This window comes from Lycium ferocissimum, chromosome 6 (assembly GCF_029784015.1).
Source record: "Lycium ferocissimum isolate CSIRO_LF1 chromosome 6, AGI_CSIRO_Lferr_CH_V1, whole genome shotgun sequence".
NCBI lineage: Eukaryota > Viridiplantae > Streptophyta > Magnoliopsida > Solanales > Solanaceae > Lycium > Lycium ferocissimum.
The window spans coordinates 11,801,082-11,820,022 of NC_081347.1; the positions used below are offsets into that span (position 1 = coordinate 11,801,082).

General features: G+C 35.5%; 2 pseudogenes; one reads left to right on the forward strand and one right to left on the reverse strand.

The window, feature by feature from the left end:
• Window positions 1-6: 6 nt before the first annotated feature.
• LOC132059330 (polyubiquitin-like) lies at window positions 7-1,839 on the reverse strand (annotated as a pseudogene).
• LOC132061109 (serine/threonine-protein kinase ATG1t-like) overlaps window positions 1,776-18,941 on the forward strand; it is a 62,585-nt pseudogene continuing 45,419 nt past the window's right edge.

Below are 18,941 nucleotides of genomic sequence, written 5' to 3' on the forward strand. Positions count from 1 at the left end.
TCAAGTTGCTTTCCAGTGAAGATCAACCTCTGCTGGTCCGGAGGAATACCTTCCTTGTCTGGGATCTTTGCTTTAACATTGTCGATAGTATCTCAACTCTTAACCTCCAAAGTGATTGTCTTCCCTGTCAATGTCTTGACAAATATTTGCATGCCACCCCTCAGACGAAGAACAAGATGCAAGGTTGACTCTTTCTGAATGTTGTAGTCTGCCAGGGTCCTCCCATCCTCAAGTTGCTTGCCGGCAAAGATGGGTCTCTGCTGATCCCTTCCTTATCCTGAATTTTCGCCTTCACGTTGTCAATTGTATCTGAACTTTCAACTTCAAGAGTGATGGTCTTGCCAGTAAGTGTCTTGACAAAGATTTGCATACCACTACGAAGACGGAGGACAAGGTGAAGGGTGGATTCCTTTTGGATGTTGTAATCAGCAAGGGTTCTATCATCTTCAAGTTGCTTGCCAGCAAAGATCAACCTTTGTTGATCAGGAGGAATACCCTCCTTGTCCTGGATCTTTGCCTTGACATTGTCATTCCTAGAACGGAATATAGACATTGGTACAACAGGAGGCCTGATTGAAGCATAAAAGTGAAATAATAATAATGAGAGGCTTTTGTCCGTTGACGGTCATCTTACCTGTCTCCAACGCTACGCTCTCAACTGGATCAATCGCTTTGTCCTGATCGCATTCCATCGGTTTTTTAAGATCCCTCTAGTGCTAAATAAAAAAGATCTTTGAGCAAGGGCTAGCTTTTCAACAGGCGAGAGGTATAGCAAGAGGGGTCTTCCCAACATAAAAAAAAGTACCAAGACCGAGTCAGGGGCATTTCTCTCAACCACGAGGTAGATTGGAAAGGAAATTCGCACATTGATCTCTCTCATTGATTCGGGAAAACTTCTTCTCATGGTGTCTGAGCTCTCGACCTCAAGAGTTATAGTCTTTCCGGTCAGAGTTTTAACGAAGATTTGCATTCCACCACGGAGACGGAGCACAAGATGGAGGGTAGACTCCTTATGGATGTTGTAATCAGCAAGAGTTAGGCCATCTTTGAGCTGTGTCCCAGCAAACATCAGCCTCTGCTGATCAGAAGGAATGCCTTCCTAGTCTTGAATCTTAGCTTTGACACTATCAATGGTGTTCGACCTCGAGAGTGATGGTCTTTCCGGTGATTGTCTTAACAAAGATCTTCATCTGAAATATATTGAAACACACGAGTTTGTCACAACTTCAATTCAACATCAGGTTAAAAGGGATGACAAAAGCAGTGCTGAAAATCAATAAAATAAAAATAAAAAAAGGTTCTGGAAATCTCCCTTCTACAGCAGTGAACTACGCACACAATAATTGCGGGACCCGGATTCGAGCAAATAGACAAAATTCAAGGCTATAACAGGAACACATGCATTCATCCATTAAAGGTAACTGATCTGATCGATCAACTTGAATAAAAGGGGTAAATTATTTAGAATAGAATAACTGGAGTTAATTTGAACATGCGAGGATTGAATTGAGAGAAAACAAAGATTATTTATTACCTTTGAGAGAAGAAAGAGGGGATGGTGCTTTTCTTGTGTTGAGCGATGAGTAGGTGGAAAAGGGGCTCTCTCTCTCTATTTATAACAAAGCGTTTGCCGTCACAGAGCAGTTTTGGCTCAGCGCATGCGCAATTACTTCGGATATCCTACAACACATGCCCACGCAACTACACGTTTCTCTTCCTTTCTTTTTTTATATATAGTAAAAACAAACTGATGTGGTGCCATGTATAATATTGTAATGTCATACTGGGGGAAAATTGGTAAATCAGCTCAGGTACAAAATTATCTACCATTATATCAAATCAGGTAAGTATATGATATTAGATCTGGCTATCATCTAGCCAAAGATCTAGCTCAATGTAGTGATGCCAAAATTAATAGGCCTCAAGCCACTTGTCATTCTTTCCCCAGACCTTTCTGGATTTTTTTGTGGTCTGTGAAAATCAAAAACAAATATAAACATTTTCTTAGGAAATGTCTTACCTGTTAATGCAAATACTTCTAAGAGCTTGATTTATATTTGTGATGCGTGCAACGTGGGTGGTTTAGAAACTGAAACTATTGACCATATATTTTTCAAGTGTCCAAAAGCTCAATTAGTGTGGACATTGTGTCCTATAAACTGGTCTAATTTACAAAATATTATTGATTTCTCAAGCTGGTGGCAAGATTTGTTTCGCAATACATGCCAGTACCTTGATTCTATTGAGCTACTGAGATTAAGTGTTTCTATTTTATGGCAACTATGGAAAGCTAGAAATTTTGTTGCTTCAACAACGATATATATGAACCTAATGACATTGTTAATAAGGCTCTATTTGATTTCCATGAATATAATGATGTTTTGCTAACTTCATCAGCTTTGACTTGCATGCCTAACAGGACTAATGATGAAAATATTACTGTGACACAAGATAGGATTGTTGTTTTTACAGATGCGGGTTTACATGTGGAAAAAGAAAAGGCAAGCATTGGAATGACGGCTATGGATAGCTGTGGTCAGTTGCTTCATACCCTTCACAGCCCTATTCAATTTGTGGGGAAGCCCATCACTGCTGAAGCATTAGCAATTCGACAAGCGTTAGAAAGAGCGTTACATAAAGGATGGTCAAAGGTTCATATACTACAAATGTTATAAAAAAAAGATGACAGTATCTAAAATAGATACCACTTGTGAGGATATATGGAGATTGATGAGTTCTTTTGAAGAAATGTGTGTGTATATTAGTGGGGAAACACAAAAATTAGCAATACTTTGTTATTCTGTTTGAATTTATATGGTACCACTCGAATTTTAATTTATTGTTTTATTTGGAATGTAAATTTAGACATAAAATCTTAATATTTTTTAAAATAAAATTTATAGATTTAGAAATTATATTAAAAGCACTATAAAAACTCATACGAATTGACAATTCAAAGTATTTATGAGACATGAAAAAATTACAATCAAATATTAACTCGTTTGACTCTATAAACCCGAAAGATGACACATAAATTGGGAGGTATGAAGTATTTGAATACCGTTTTGATACTTTGCATAAAACTCAACGTTGCAATAAATTGTTTTGTTTTGTTACCATCATAAATTTAACTCCCTAATTATTTAAAAATATATTATTTTATGTTAGATAGAATATAAAATAAGAATAAAATATTTAATAACATATAGATAAATTAAATCACTAAAATGACCAAAATAACTCTCATGTATTAAATCATTTTCTTATATTCCGCATTACAAGTCATACATGTACTAAATTTTTTCTTATTAATTTCTACATTACAATTTCTATGTTATTTTTTGCATTATTAATTCATAAATAACTTGTCTCTTGACCCAAACGACCCTTTAAAGTATTAAAGTTTTGACTTTTTTAACATGTTCGATTTAAAACCAAATAAATGAAAAGAAAATGGAGTTTAAGCAAATAAAATGGGTCATGTCATGACATTTTTCATCTAAAATGTAATATCGTTAGGCTAAGGTTCAACTTTTCGTATTAATCTTAGAGATGCTATACAAATATTCCCTTGATTATTATATACTTAATTTTTGTCTAGGAACGCTTACTCCTTTTTCAGGTCAAAATTGGAGTTCGCAACCTAAATGACCCAATAACAGAGGAAATGAACCAAAATACCCCAAGAAGAGAAGTTGATACCGCATTATCCTTTATGCGGGAAAATCCTGCGTTAATAGACTTAACTATAACGGCTCAGTTAAGTCCTTTAACGCAGGAATTTCCTGCGTTATAGGGCCTTTGTAAGGTTGTATAACGCAGGAAATTTCTGCGTTAAACAAGTCAATAATTCTATTGAATTTTCAGTAGATTCTACTGCCAATCAACACGCGATTTGATGTAAAGTTGTATAGTGCATTAATTTGCTGCGTTATATGATATCTTTAAATTCATTCAAACTCTATATAAAGCGTATTTTGGATGAAAGAAAAACACAAAACTCATCCAAATCTTAAATTAGTAAAAATGGAGGATAGTGCAGTTGTTAGGGTTTCATTGTTTTAGGAGGGGAGATTATTCATGGATCTAATACTGTAAGGTATAGTACTGCACCAAAACACCATGTTAAGTCTACACTTGACCTAAAATATTCAAGACTACACCATGGTACACCATAAGAGTTGAATTTTGTTCTTAATCGTTTTCGCGAAGAGAACAACCGGATGAAAATACGATGCATTAGGGCTGGATATTGTCGAAATGGTTACCTCACATCCAATTAGGACTCGGACTATGGGATGTCCGGTGATGAAGAGTCATGATCTCATTAATATTTGTTTTAGATAAAGTTGGTGGTTCGTAGTCATGATCCCACAACCTATTTAATTTGATACCTATATAAGTAGTCTTTCGCTACTTAGTAAACTACTTCAAAATCAATGTCAAGTAGTAGAAATGTAGATTGATCAGTATATTTTTCAAATAGATGTGGTGATGACAACTCAAATCATATCAGCTATTCTGGTGATTCCTCAATCGATAACAGTGAATTTGTGCTAGATGATTTGAAGCCCCACCTATTAATAGAGCGCCATGATAATTTTTGCGAGCTGAAATGTCCAAATTCATGTGAATATTATTGCAATTTACATCGTGAATGACATGGCTGTACGCCGAATCACAATGTCTTGTTTGTGAGTTGGAAAATCTCAACGCTCTCATCCCAACAGGATTCTTATTGAGCATGCCTCGAACTGATCAAGATTCTTACGAGGTTGCGGTAAAGAGGATTAGGAAAGAGAACAACTGAATGCTAGCACGAAGCTGTAGATTTTACATGCTCAAGTTGGCCGAAGAACAAGCATCATCAACCGGTAGGGAAGTAACATCTACAGAAAGAAGATTTTCTTAAGAACCCAAGATATTTATATGAGGATGATATTGAGGACTTCAATTCTGATGATTAAGAATATTGTGATTTTAATTATATTTTTAATTTATGATGATGTCATTAATATCAAGAATATTAGTTTGTTCAGTTTTGCATTTATTCTTAAACTAGCAATACATGCCCGTGCGATGCCGGGCCGAACATGTCTATTCACTTTAATTAACTAGTCTTCAAGGTTTGTATTTTGAAAATAACTTTTTAAAAAGTTCTAATTGTTATTATATATAGCAACATATTATGTACCATTACTTTAGTTATAATTAAAAATATAGTTTAAAAATTAAAAACATATGATGAAATTAAGTCTTTGAGACGGAAAGAATTGGACTTTTTTTCATTGTCATGACAATGAAAGTTGTTCATCGATGTGAAAAAGAAAATTAGTAAGAATGTGAGGAAAAATTAATATTTCGATTCTAATTTTTTTCTTTTAAATTCTTTAATATCTTATATGTATACCGACATGTTGATATCCATGTCAATTAATGTATATATTGAATTTTTTAAAAGCAAAAGTAATAATTTTTTTTTATTAAATTACTTAAAAAATATATTATAATTTTTTATATTAAAAATTATAGATAAAAAGAATTGTTACAAAGAAATTAAAATTACAAAGATATATGTTACATCATAAATCACCAAAATCTTAATTCCGAAATGAAACTATAAAGCGATACATTTTATAAATGTAAAGAAACAATAATCAAAAAATGCAAAGGAGAGTGAAATAAGTAAAGTATTGACAAAGAAGGAAAACGGGGATAAAAGTCACTCCCTCCCTTCACTTTTACTTGTCCACGTTAACATATCAAGAGAAAGAAATTTTTCTTCTTCTTATTTTACCTTTCACATTTATTACTCATTGTCAAATCATTTCTGAGGCTATTGAGACTATATACCAATAAATATGAATATTATGATAAAATATATACTTCATTTATCAATTCTTAAAGAACGTGAAAAGTAAAAAATGGACAAGTAAAAGTGCACAGAGGGAATGAATATGTGTCAGAGAATTAAAATTGAAGTGCATACGTGTATAAATGAGAAGAGAATAAATATTCAGTACTATGACATAGATTCACGTGGGATAAAAAAGTAGTTTAGTAATGTGGCTAAGTAATATAGGACGGAGGAAGTACTTCATTTATTAATTCTTAAAGAACTTGAAAAGTCAGAGTCAACAAGTATAAGTGCACGGAGGAAATAAATGTGTCGGAGAATTAAAATTGAAGTGCATATGTGTACACATGAGAAGAGATAAATATTTAGTACTATGACATATGTTCAGTTTTTAGTAATGTGTCCAAGTAATATGGGACAGAGAGGGTAAGATGGGAAAGATTTAATTAATTTTATCTTAGTTTTGTAAATGAACAAGTTATTTGGACATATATTTTTAGTAATGTTGAGTACTTCATTTATTAATTCTTAAAGAACGTGAAAAGTCAAAAGTGTACAAGTAATAGTGCACGAAGGAAATAAATATGTATCAGAGAATTAAAAATGCATACGTGTATACATGATAAGAGAATAAATATTCAGTATTATGACATATGTCCATGTGGGATAAAAAAATAATTTAGTAATGTGGCCAAGTAATATGAGACGGAGGGAGTACTTCATTTATTAATTCTTAAAGAACTTGAAAAGTCAAAAGTCAACAAGTAAAAGTGCATGGAGGAAATAAATGTGTCGGGGAATTAAAATTGAAGTACATACATGTATACATTATAAGAGAATAAATATTCAGTACTATGACATATTTCCACGTGAGATAAAAAAATTATTTAGTAATGTGGCCAAGTAATATGGGACGGAGGAAGTACTTTATTTATTAATTCTTAATGAACTTGAAAAGTCAACAAGTATAAGTGCACGGAGGAAATAAATGTGTAGGAAAATTAAAATTGAAGTGCATACGTGTATATATGAGAAGAGATAAATATTCAATACTATGACATATGTCCACGTGGGATAAAAAGTAGTTGGTTAAACTGTACAATTTATATAGCTTGTGGTATAAATTTGTATTGCTATGTTAGTCCTCTCTTCACACACATATATATATATATAGAGAGAGAGAATAGAAATTTGTGTAAGAGTATTAAAATTGAACTGCATACGTCTATACATGAGAAGAGAATAAATATTCAGCAAGAATGGAAAAAGTTAAAAGCGAACAAGTAAAAGTACATGCAGGAAATAAATGTGTCGGAAAATTAAAATTGAAGTGCATACGTCTACATATGAGAAGGGAATAAATATTATAGTACTATGACATATATCCACGTGGAATTAAAAAATAGTTGAGTAAAGTGTACAAGTTATATAACTTATGATACAAACATTAATTGCGTGTACAAGTTGTAAAGCTTTTGGTACAAGTTGGTGAAGCTATGTTAGTCCTCCTTTGGCACTTATATATAATAGAAATATAATAGAAATAACATGGAATGATTCATGTACAATTTGTTAATGCTATGTTGGTTCTCCTTTGGCTATAGAATAGAATATAATAGAAATAGATGGGTACAACATGAAATGCTCTATGTACTATTTATTAATGCTATGTTGGTCCTCCTTTGACACTTATATATAATAGAAATATATATAATAAAATATAATAGAAATAGATGGGTACAACATGGTATGCTCAATGTACAATTTGTTAATGTTATGTTGGTCCTCCTTTGGCACTTATATATAATAGAAATTTTATTATTTACTTACTTAAGCGTGTTAGAATTGACAAACATTATATACATACAATTATATACAAAGTGCAGCAATTCAAATTTTTATAGAAAACACAAATAAACTACAACATAAAAAGTGACGATTAATACATTAGAAAAACCATAGAAAATACATAATACATAAAAAGTACAACTACTAAAACAAAAATAAACTACATAGGAAATAATAAACTAACCGACAATGAAACATTTCAAAATTACAAACAACAACAGACCACACATCATCCTCCAAAATTTCACTTTCTCTTTCAAAGCATATGTCTCGCATTGAGAGTCTCTAAGATTATTGTTACACCTTGAAAATTTTCGCGTCGATTACGTCGTAAGAAAACTAATGTAAGTCCAGAGAGGCTATGATACCCCTATCAGGTTAAAGAAAGACTTTTGACTATTAAGCATGTACCCCAAAGGTTCCGAGGCTAAGATAATGGAAGAAAGTACTTTTCGTGAAAGTTTGTTGACTGGGCAGAGATACAGCCCAACATACGGATCGTAAAAGTGACATACGGACCGTCTGTCATGTCTGAGAGGCGTAAAACAACATCAGAGAGTTGTGCAGAATTTTGGCCAACATATGGTCAAACATACGAACTGTAAGTATGACATATGAACCGTATGTCCACCGTAAGTTTGGGTCGGTGGAAAAGTTCCAAGGTGGTCCACTTCGTTTTTTTCCCATTTTTCATCACCAACAGACCATAAATACTCCCAAGAACTCTCTCCACACCTCTAGAACCTTCTCCACACTATATCAACATAAATCCAAGGTATATCAAAGATCAAACACCAATAACCAAAGGAAATCAAGTATATGCGTGCCCATTAGGGCTGCTAGAAGCCAAGAATCTCTTTGGAATTGAAGTTGGGTTTTCTCCAAGTGAAGTATCTTCATCCAAAAATTGTTCCTACACAAACAAAGGCGAGTTTTATGTTCATTTTATGTTCATTTCATGTTATTAAGAGTATTGAATGGTTGAAAGACTTGAATTATGGAAGAAAGTAGAGTAGGAAGTGCAAATATAGAACTAGTGAAATTCTTGAAGGGTAACTTGACTTGAATCATAATTCTTGAGATGCTATGAATATAATCTTGCTAAGAATGGTATTAGAGATATTGTAAAAGCATTATATGTGAATGAGTATGATGTTGCGTCATAATTATGGTTGTGGATGACTTTGGAAGGGGATTTTGAGAATTTAATAATGTTTAACTTGAAAAAGTTATTGATTATGATGTCATGGGTGTTGATAATGGTATTTGGGAGTTGTTGATTATATGGAGGAAGTTGTAGAAACAAAGGAAATGCTGCCCAAATTCCGTTAGCCCTTTTTGTTGCTCTAGTTTGGACTTAAGCATGTTTTCAAAACTTAACCTCGTTATAAACCCTCTTGAATGTAGATCTTTCGAATGTTGAAGGAGGAAGCTAAATAATTAAGAAGTCATAAAGGTATATAAGGCTACTTCTTTCTTTCAAAAGGCATGAATCATACGTTATGACTCCATATATGCCATCCATGTTCCCTTATTCCTAGAAGTTCTAGAGAATCTTAACTCTCAAGAGTCATATAATGTGATTGAGCTTACCATGAAATTCTTGACTACATTCATGATAGTTGATCTCACCTTATGTTGCTATTCCCTTGAGGCAAGACAAGATAGTGATGATGTGTAAGATGATGATCTTCATTCTAGAAGGGCTAAAGCCTAAAGTTCTCAATGTTTTCATGATACTATTGAGTTTGTCACATATTTATTGATTCTATTCATTATTGATGATCTCGCCTTATGATCATTGTTTCCTTCAAGGTGAGATGTAGCGACGATTATTGTTACATAATATAATGGGAGGTTACCGACCTTACGTCACTCCGGTATAGTAGAAATGTTTCATTGGGCTCTCATGCATGCTAAATGTATATATATATGTATTTTTTTCACACCGCGCCTACATGGTCGGGCAGTATAACACCGCGCCTATATGGCCGGGCAGTATAACACCGTGCTTACATGGCCGGGCAGCATAACACCGTGCCTATATGACCGGGCAGATACACCATTGCAGTGGGCAGCTTATAATAACATCCTGGACGCGGGATAACACCGTACCTCTATGGACGGGCAGCATAACACCGTACTTATATGGACGGACAGCATAACACAACACCTATATGGGCGGGCAGCTTATTATATATATATTGATCTTAATTGAAAATAAAAGTTAAGCATGCATGGTATATGCCTTAAGAGGCAATCAGACATACAGGTTATCTCTTTATCTCATACTTCTTTATTTCTTGATTATGTTGTTATTCATGCTCTACATACTCGGTACATTATTCGTATTGACGTTCCTTCTTGTGGACGTTGCGTTCATGCCCGCAGGTAGACAGGGAGATGGATCTGATCCTTAGGAGCTTTATCAGCGGGGTCTCAGGAGCGCTCCACTTATTTCGGGGCTGCAGTCTTTTGGTATTCTCCTTTGTACGTATTTGTTTGGGAATGACGGGGTCCTGTCCCGTCTTTATGGTTTACAGTACTTAGTTTAGAGGCTCGTAGACATGTGTGTACAGTTAGAAGTCTCCTAACCGCATTGGTTCATAACTTGTATATTATCTTTGTAGCCGTATTGGCCTGTATATAAATATGAGGCAAAGTTGTTGATAATTGTATAGAAGAGTTTTATTTGAGGATTTATGTCCGTTCAAATGATGATAATGAGGAGTTAGCCAAGTGGTCCACCGAGATATGGTTATATGAAGCAGGCTAAGTGGTGCTCGGTAGGTCAGCTCCGGTACCCGTCATAACCCTCCGATTGGGTCATGACAATTATCCTTGAATTTTTTTTTTGTTCTTCTGAATCTTTTAGCAACATCTCAAGAAGTTCAATTTTTTCTAGAGCTCCCTAAGTTGACACTGCAAATTAACTTCACGGTATCTACATTGCTTCCTGAAGTCCCGGTCTTTTTATCAACGAGAGGCTATTTAAACTTGCCGCCACCATTTTATTCGCGGGAACTTTATCTTCCCACCATAAATATGTGCACCCACCATTTTCCTAATAAAATAAAAAATAAAAAATTACTTTTGTAAAGTAGCAAACACTATATAAAAAGTTGCAAAATAAACTTACTTCGGGCACTTTACAATGCCAAAAATGACGGCCCAGATTTTCTGGAGTCCTTGAAATTTTGAGCCGGCAATATACACCGCAATAACATACGTCGCATTCTATGGCATAAAATGATGATTCGGAATTCTGAGAGATGGCTTATGGAGCGGTAAAGTATGACAAAATAGTGAAAATGGAGGAGAATGGAGAAGTGTTGAAAAATGGAGGTTCTGCCCTAGTTTTATTGAGTTGTTTAACGCATAAAATTCCTGTGTTATACCACCGTATAAAGGCTGTATAGCGCAGGAAATTACTGCGTTAAGGGACTTAACTGAGCCGGTACAGTTAAGTCTTTTAATGCAGGAAGGTGCTTTAATATTAACTTTTTTTAAAAGGTATTTTGGTTCAATTCCTCTTTTATTAAGTCATTTAGGTTTCAGACTCTCAAAATTGTAGTCATTACCATCTTGGATGATCATCTCTTTCAGGAAGTGTATGATACAAATCACTCACAACAAAAGTGTTATGAACATTTAAAGGAAAAAGAAAAAGAAAGAAGCATGGGCTACATTATAGTCTTGGGATTATAATTCAAGTAATTGCACGGTTTGTCCTTGTAACGACCCGTCTGGTCGTTATTTAATATTTCGCGAAACCATGCCCAATCTAGGTTGAGGGTCATAAATAATAAGCTCCACGATGTGTTTTAAGGGTTGGGAGTGGAAAAATTCAATTTCGGAAAGACTTGGAAAATTTCGGGCAAGGAAAAGACGTGGACAACTATAGCGGTCAGTGGGCCACTATAGCGGTGTAGCGACCGCCGCAGCGGTCCACGCGGGGCAGTAGCCCAAATTTGGCTGCTTAGTCTATTTTTCTCTCCTTTTTCAATAAAAGACTCTCAAGGGCTGCTCCTAGGGTTCCATATGAAAGGGAAAACCCTTAACACCAAGAAAAAGAAACATCCTTAATTTCCTTTCCGCCCTTCCCTACGAATATTATCCCGCATGGATTCGGATGAAGACTAAGAAGACGAGCAATTCTTGGAGAATCAAAATATTTGTTCATCAAAGAGGTAGGCTATTGTTTACTTTAGTTAGACTTTGATTAGCGAATCGTATATACATTTAGGGTTGATGGGAGAATTCATGTTTAGGTCTTCGGACATGGAGTTTGGATGGATGGACTTGTTAATGTGAATAAACTATGGTGTAAAGGATGGAAAAATAATGATGATTTAGCTTAATAGAAAGTGATGTTGTTGCTAAGAGTTACCTCGTGTTTACTTTATGTAACCCTAGGAGGGGGTGAATTCCGTCGGTATATTCTATTTTGTTGAATGTTCGTATGGCTGTTTCCTTAAAAATAAGAGATCCGTATTGAAAGAATTGTATTGACTTGAGCTGGTGGTACGACCATCAAGGGCAGGAATTACGACTGCTTTGATATATCGCATGGTTGCATTGCATTTCACGGTCTAGGCAGAAATATTGGCAGCAGGCAAGGCTAAGTACGAGCTTCGTGTTATCTGGCCTTGTGGCCGTTGAGTTGAGTACATGAAATATATACAGGTATATGATTTGGATCCGCGTCTGAGGTTCGTTCCGGAGCGGAGGTTTGTGCTCTGGTCTGAGGAGTGAATCCGGAACGAGTGGTACATGGACATCATGGGTCCCCTGCAGGTCATGGCTACTGAGCAAAGACATCAGATAGCATGTGTGTACAGTGTGTTTGGGCCCCTGCATCGCATTTGCATTATGCTACATCTTATAATTGCATTACGCTACATCTCATAATTCTATGTTAAATATGTGTGTGCTGCTGTCGTTAATATTGCTTATTTCATTTCATGTTCGTCATTGAGAGTCTCGGTGTAGAGGGGGATTACACAAGATGAGTGTAGGGTTGGATGTCCGACAGTGAATTATTTTCCTAGACATAGTGTGTTATAATAAGTAATGACAGTAAGTGAACTTTATTAATAACAAGGGTAACGGTTTTTAGGATACGATGAGTGTGAAAGCGAGAGTTACTAGGTTGGATAAAGGAAGGGAATGGTCGTGATTAATAGGATATCTTATAGTTTGGGAATAAAAGAAGTGAGCTTCGAGAGTAAAAAGGTACGGGGGCGATGTTGTAATAATCTTTATTTAGAATCTTGAGTTTCATTGACTTATCTACTTATCTTATTGACTTTAGATTGTATTGCGCGAACTAATCTTAGTCGACCTATGATGCTTACCAGTACGTGTGGTGTACTGATACTACTCTTGCACGAACTAATCTTAGTCGAACTAAAGATGGTTGTCGTATGCTTTTAAGTGTTGGGTCTATTGGTAAGGGTTCACCTACTAAGATCAGTAAGATGGTAGGTGCCCGCACGATCCGTGAGTTAGGTCGTGACAGTCCTTCAAATGGACTAGTCTTAATTTTGCCCTTCAAACGGTCCGGTCTTTAATTTTTCCCTTCAAAATCAAAGTTAACCCTATATGGATGAAAGGAAATATTGCGTAAGAGATTTATACGAGGAAAACCATCTAGGCTCGAATGGATGTAAAAACTATAACCTACACCCCTGTAGGATTTCAACTAAACTTTACTAAAACACCGAGCCAAAGTGGATTACCGCCGTAATCCAAAGGACCTACCCCTAAGCGCGTTACAACGATCCTAATCTGTTGAAAACAAAAACAACAAACTTAGAAAGTGTTTAAACCTCAACAAATGCTTCTAAGAAAGCTAATAAGTGATTACAATTCAAACCTATTACATTCACTAGAGTTGACACAAAGGGAATGCTTTCGACCTATAGAATAGACTCTGGAACATACCTAGACACAGGCCCAACTCTATTTCGCATTTCAGGCTTTTTCTGCTTGGAATTCAGAGAACTTTGGTTCTTTGAAATGTTTGTCAATGCTTGAAGTCTTCAGAATGTTGATGACCTTATTTATAGATGTATACGCTTGTTCCATCTTGTTAGAGTCCAACTTGAAGAGGGATAACAAGTAGAAGTTAATCCAAACTCCTTTCCTTATCCGATTGAGATCTCGTTGACTCCTTGTTCAATTGTAACTCCTTTTATGCTATATCCTTGAAGCTGGAAAGTTAATAATAATATAGGATAATCAATTCATATTAATCACATGGTAATTTAGCATTAAATTATATTCTGCAGACAACAAATTATTGCTAAATTCCATTTTTCCTTATCCTTATTATTTTTTGACAATCTATAAATAAAACACAACTTCAGGACAAGCGTATTTTATTCATCATCTTCAAAATCATACTCAACACGCATAGAAGACTAACTAGGAGGCTTGACGAAATGAAAAAAAAAAATTACTTCTAATAGCAAAGCCAACCAAAAAAAGTACAAACACAGAGAGAGTATACAATGGCAGCTGATCATCTAACTGTCCGAAAGTACAAGCTGACTTTTGCAAATTTGCCCAGAGAGTATACAATGGAAGTTGAATAGTTTTTGGTCTTTTAAATTTGCCAAAAGTTAATACTTAAATACTTAACAATTTATGTAAATTTGATCAACACAATGAGAAAAAAAAGGTTTAATCATAGACACCAACAAAGTCTCATTAAGTAGGAATTTGGACATGCGATTGATGAAATCAGCGTTTAAACATGAGATTTAATCTCATGAGTTGAAATCCCAAATCATTCCAAATCATGCTTTTAATTTTTTTAAATGTAAAAGTTGACCCATAAATTTATATGTTGTAAACATAGATCCATAAGTTGGTAGGTATATTTACCAATCATGTTCACCAACCATTTATATCAAATATCAAAAGATCTACAAGCTATATTCAGGGAAAATACATAACCCCCCCCCCCCAACGTATCGGGATTAATTATGACGCGCCCCTAACCTTTGCGGGCGACCTATTACCCCCTGGCCTTATTTTTTCTGTATTTTTGTACCCCTTTTTTGACTGACGTGGCAAAAAAAAATTGAAGCCCAGTTGCACGGTGAACACTCTCCGCCACATTGGTGCCACGCTGCTGCCACGTCACTGCCACTTTTTCTTTCTTTTTTTCATTTGATTTTTCTTTTATTAATTATATTTACACTAATTAACCTCTAATTAACCATTAATTTTGTCTTCTTCATCACTAAACCCTTCTTCTTCTTCTTCTTCTTCATTTCAAGAAATCCATCAACCCACTTTCTTCCTCCATTAACACACACACACATATTCAACCCACTTTCTTCCTTCATTAACACACACACATTCAACCCACTTTCTTCCTCCATTAACAACACACATTCAACCCATTTTCTTTCTCTATTAATACACACACATTCAACTCATTTTCTTCCTCCATTAACACACACATTCAATTTAATCATCAATCATAAAGAGCTTATTTTCAAGACACATTCAACCTATTTTCTTTAACCCATTTTCTTCCTTCATTAACACACACATTCAATTTCATCATAAACCCCCCTTCTTCTTCTTCTTCATTTCGGCCGCCCCCGCCTCCCCCCCCCCCCCCCCCCCCAAAACCCGAGGAGCCGCCGCCGCCCCCGTTTCTTTGCCCCCCCCCCCCCCCACCCCCAACCCGCTCCTCTTGCCCCACCCATTTGAAGAAATTGGCATTGACACTCATTTGAAGAAATTGCCATTTGAAGGACAGCCGTGCAATTTCTTCCTTTCGGGCTATGTTCAATCATGGATCGGAATTTAACAATAATGGAAATTATTGTTTGTTAAATTTCATGGAAATTGTCCAACCCGCTCCTCTTGCCATTTGTTAAATTTCATGAAAATTCATGGGAAATGGAAATTAACAACAATGGCGGCGTCGTTGGCTGGTACGTGTAGCACTACACTGCACCTTCCTCCTTTCATTAATTTGGAATGATTGGTGTAGGGGCTGATTTTAATTTAATGAATTTAATATTAAAATTTGAAATTTCATGTACTCCATTTTATGATCAATTTTCTGATTCTTTTGGGGTCAGTGACTCTTTCATGAATTGCAGAATATATATTTCCATGGTCCACAACACAAATTACACTCTGCTGTTGTTTTCGAATGATGGTCAAATTACCACTCACACGATAGGAAAATGTTTTAATGCATATACTTTTTGTCCCTTTTTTTTGTAAGATAAAATTCGATTCTTAGAGTTAAATTATAATTCGATTTCACGAACTGGGCTATGTTCAATCATGGCGGCGTCGGTGGCGGCGGTGTAGTGGTGGCGGCGGCGGCGGGGGTGGTTGAGGAGAAAGAAGAATAAAGAGAAAAAGGAGAAAGAAGAAGAAAGAGAAAAAAAATGGGTTTTTTTTTAAAAAAAAATTAATTTTTATTAAAATATAAAAACTATTTTTACTGTTTTCACTCGCTATTTTTTTTTTTGGCCACGTCAATAAAAAAAGGTACAAAAATACAGAAAAAATAAGGCCAGGGGGGTAATAGGTCGCCCGCAAAGATTGGATGTGTCATAATTAATCCGAGTATACGTTGGGGGCGGGGGGGGGGGGGGGTTATGTATTTTCCCCTAGATTTATAACAAATTCACTCTTACCAACTATGTGGGTGAATTGTATTAAAGAGTAGTTACGCTATAACTCATGTTCAATTTTCTATTTTATTGAACTAAAGTTCGATCAATTGATGTTATAATTTTTAAAAAGGCCTTCTAGTAGCGTATTAATTTTGTTATGAACTATGATTTGCTCATTTGGTAATATTGTACAAGAATTGAAAAAGTTTTGACGATTTTCACAACTTGTAAGAAAAAATACAACTTAAGAAATTCAAATTGCATGTACAAACAAAACTTCAATTCCAAATCATCAGGATTTTGTCTCATGATTTCAAATCATGTCCAAACGGCTCCTAAATCTTAAAATATGCAACACAAAAAAATTGCACTAGACAATAAAACGATATAAAGAAATAGCAGAAAGTACATTTTAAAAATTTAATAGGCTCTAGAAATAAATCAATAGTAGAAACATTACAAAAATTGTACACCTCTAAATGTAAGTTCCCTCTAATTTTCATTGTCTTTCAAATCTAATAAACAAAATTCAGAAAATATTTAATGAAGGCTAAATTGTTATCTTATGATAAACTTAAAGGACCAAAATTGTACACCTCTAAATATGAGTTTCCTCTAAATTTCATTTTCTTTTACGGTCCTGTCAAATCTAATAGACAAAGTTGAGAAAATGTTCAATGAAGACTAAAATTGTTATGTATGACAAACTTAAAGGACCAAAAATTGCTACGTACATATTCAAGGAACTCTTTTGAACCTAATCTCAAACATTAATTTTGTCATTTTCTCTAGTATTTGCTCCAGCCAACAAAAAACAGAGTGTATAGAATGGAAGGTGATCAGCTAATGGTTGATTTGTAAGCTCTGCGGTGGCTCATCGTCAACGGTGTGGAAAGCTGAGCACCCAACTACTGGAAAAGTGGTGGTGCTGAAGCAAATTTACCTCTTAAAGCAATTGCTTGGAATGTCAACTTAACTTCTTGTTTTGTGTTGAACACCCAAACACCTAATAGACCCTCGGCTCAATTCTATATTCTAAAACTATTTTCTTTTTGTCACCTATAGTCTAAAGGTTTAGAAATTAAGGGTGTGTTGTTTTTTTAGAAAATTTGTTCTTGGAAATAATTGAATTTCTATTAATTTTTTCATGTTTGGTTAGAGAGTGAGAAATAGGTGAATTTCTTATTTATTTTCTCATGTTCTATTGACGGTTAAAAAAATCAAAAAAAAAAAAGTTAAAACTTTTTTAAGAAAAAAAAAATTTGAGGGGGGGCGGGGGTTGGGGGGGGGGGGGGGGTAGTGTCACGACCTATTTTCACTAAGTCGTGCGGGCACCTACCTTTCCCACCTCGGTAGGCGAACCCTTATTCCAACAATCAAAAATATATAAATAAAGCGGAAGAAGATAAAATAACGTAAGTCTCACGATAATAATATAAAGAAATATAGAAAATAATGAGAATCCAACCCCGGTATACGGTCGGTCATACAAGAGCATTTCCAACTAAATACTATAAGTACGAACCATAATAATACATAGTAGCCTAAGATCATGTCCCCGAATGAAACAAGACATAAGGATAAAAAGAGTCATCGGCATCGATCGTCCTCATGCTCATCCCGAAGGACTCGAATCGAGAAATCCTCGAATATTAGCCACGAAGAGTAGAAATCGATCTCGTTCGGTTCTCGCATTCATAAAAGAATGCGGCAAGTGTAGGTCAAGACAAACAACAAAGTGCCGCAGGTATCGTAGGCCGACTAAGACTAGATAACGTATATAAAGACAACAAGAAAAAACATATAAACCAACAAGTACAAGTCAATATGAATCCATATCCACTTAACAAGTCATCCTTTATGTTATAGCATCTAAACCCCGGTGTGCCAAGTCTTAGTATAATCAATCCGAATCGGTATCACGGTAGTATCACAACGCTCAAACGGGAACCGAATATAATGCAATGCAATAATGTATGTAGGATGAATGCAATGCATATGCGATTTTGTACAACATGTCCCGGACCGGAGTAACTCCACGTCTCGGCGATCATGACCCATGGGGGACCCGCGAAGTCCGTATCACCACTCGCTCGGAATATAACCTCGGATCGGGAAACCTGTTTCTCACGATCGACAAAGACCTCGGGCGTCGGACACTCCGTGATTCCCGGCGAAACCTCGGGCAACAAACACTCACAATCTCGTGACTCTCGAGTCTCTCTGTCACTCTCAATCTCCGTGAGAAACCTCGGAGTCTGCTGTCACTCTCGATCTCCCGGCGGGAAACCTCGGAGTCTCTCTGTCCTCTCCTCGCCGTTATAATAAGAGTAATATGAATGCATGTCATGCATGATATCGATCTCAACTATATCACCAATATGCAATAAACAAGTACAAGTCATATTATTGCCCACGGACTCAATCATCAATATTACCCTTCCCTTTCATAAGGTGAGGGAGCTAGTATGTGATAAAGATACAACTAGGTGATAATTACATCACATAGCACTAGAATATGGGATGCTCCCGCGTAATAAAACCTCAATAATCACGCAATCATAGGAATTCAATAGGGG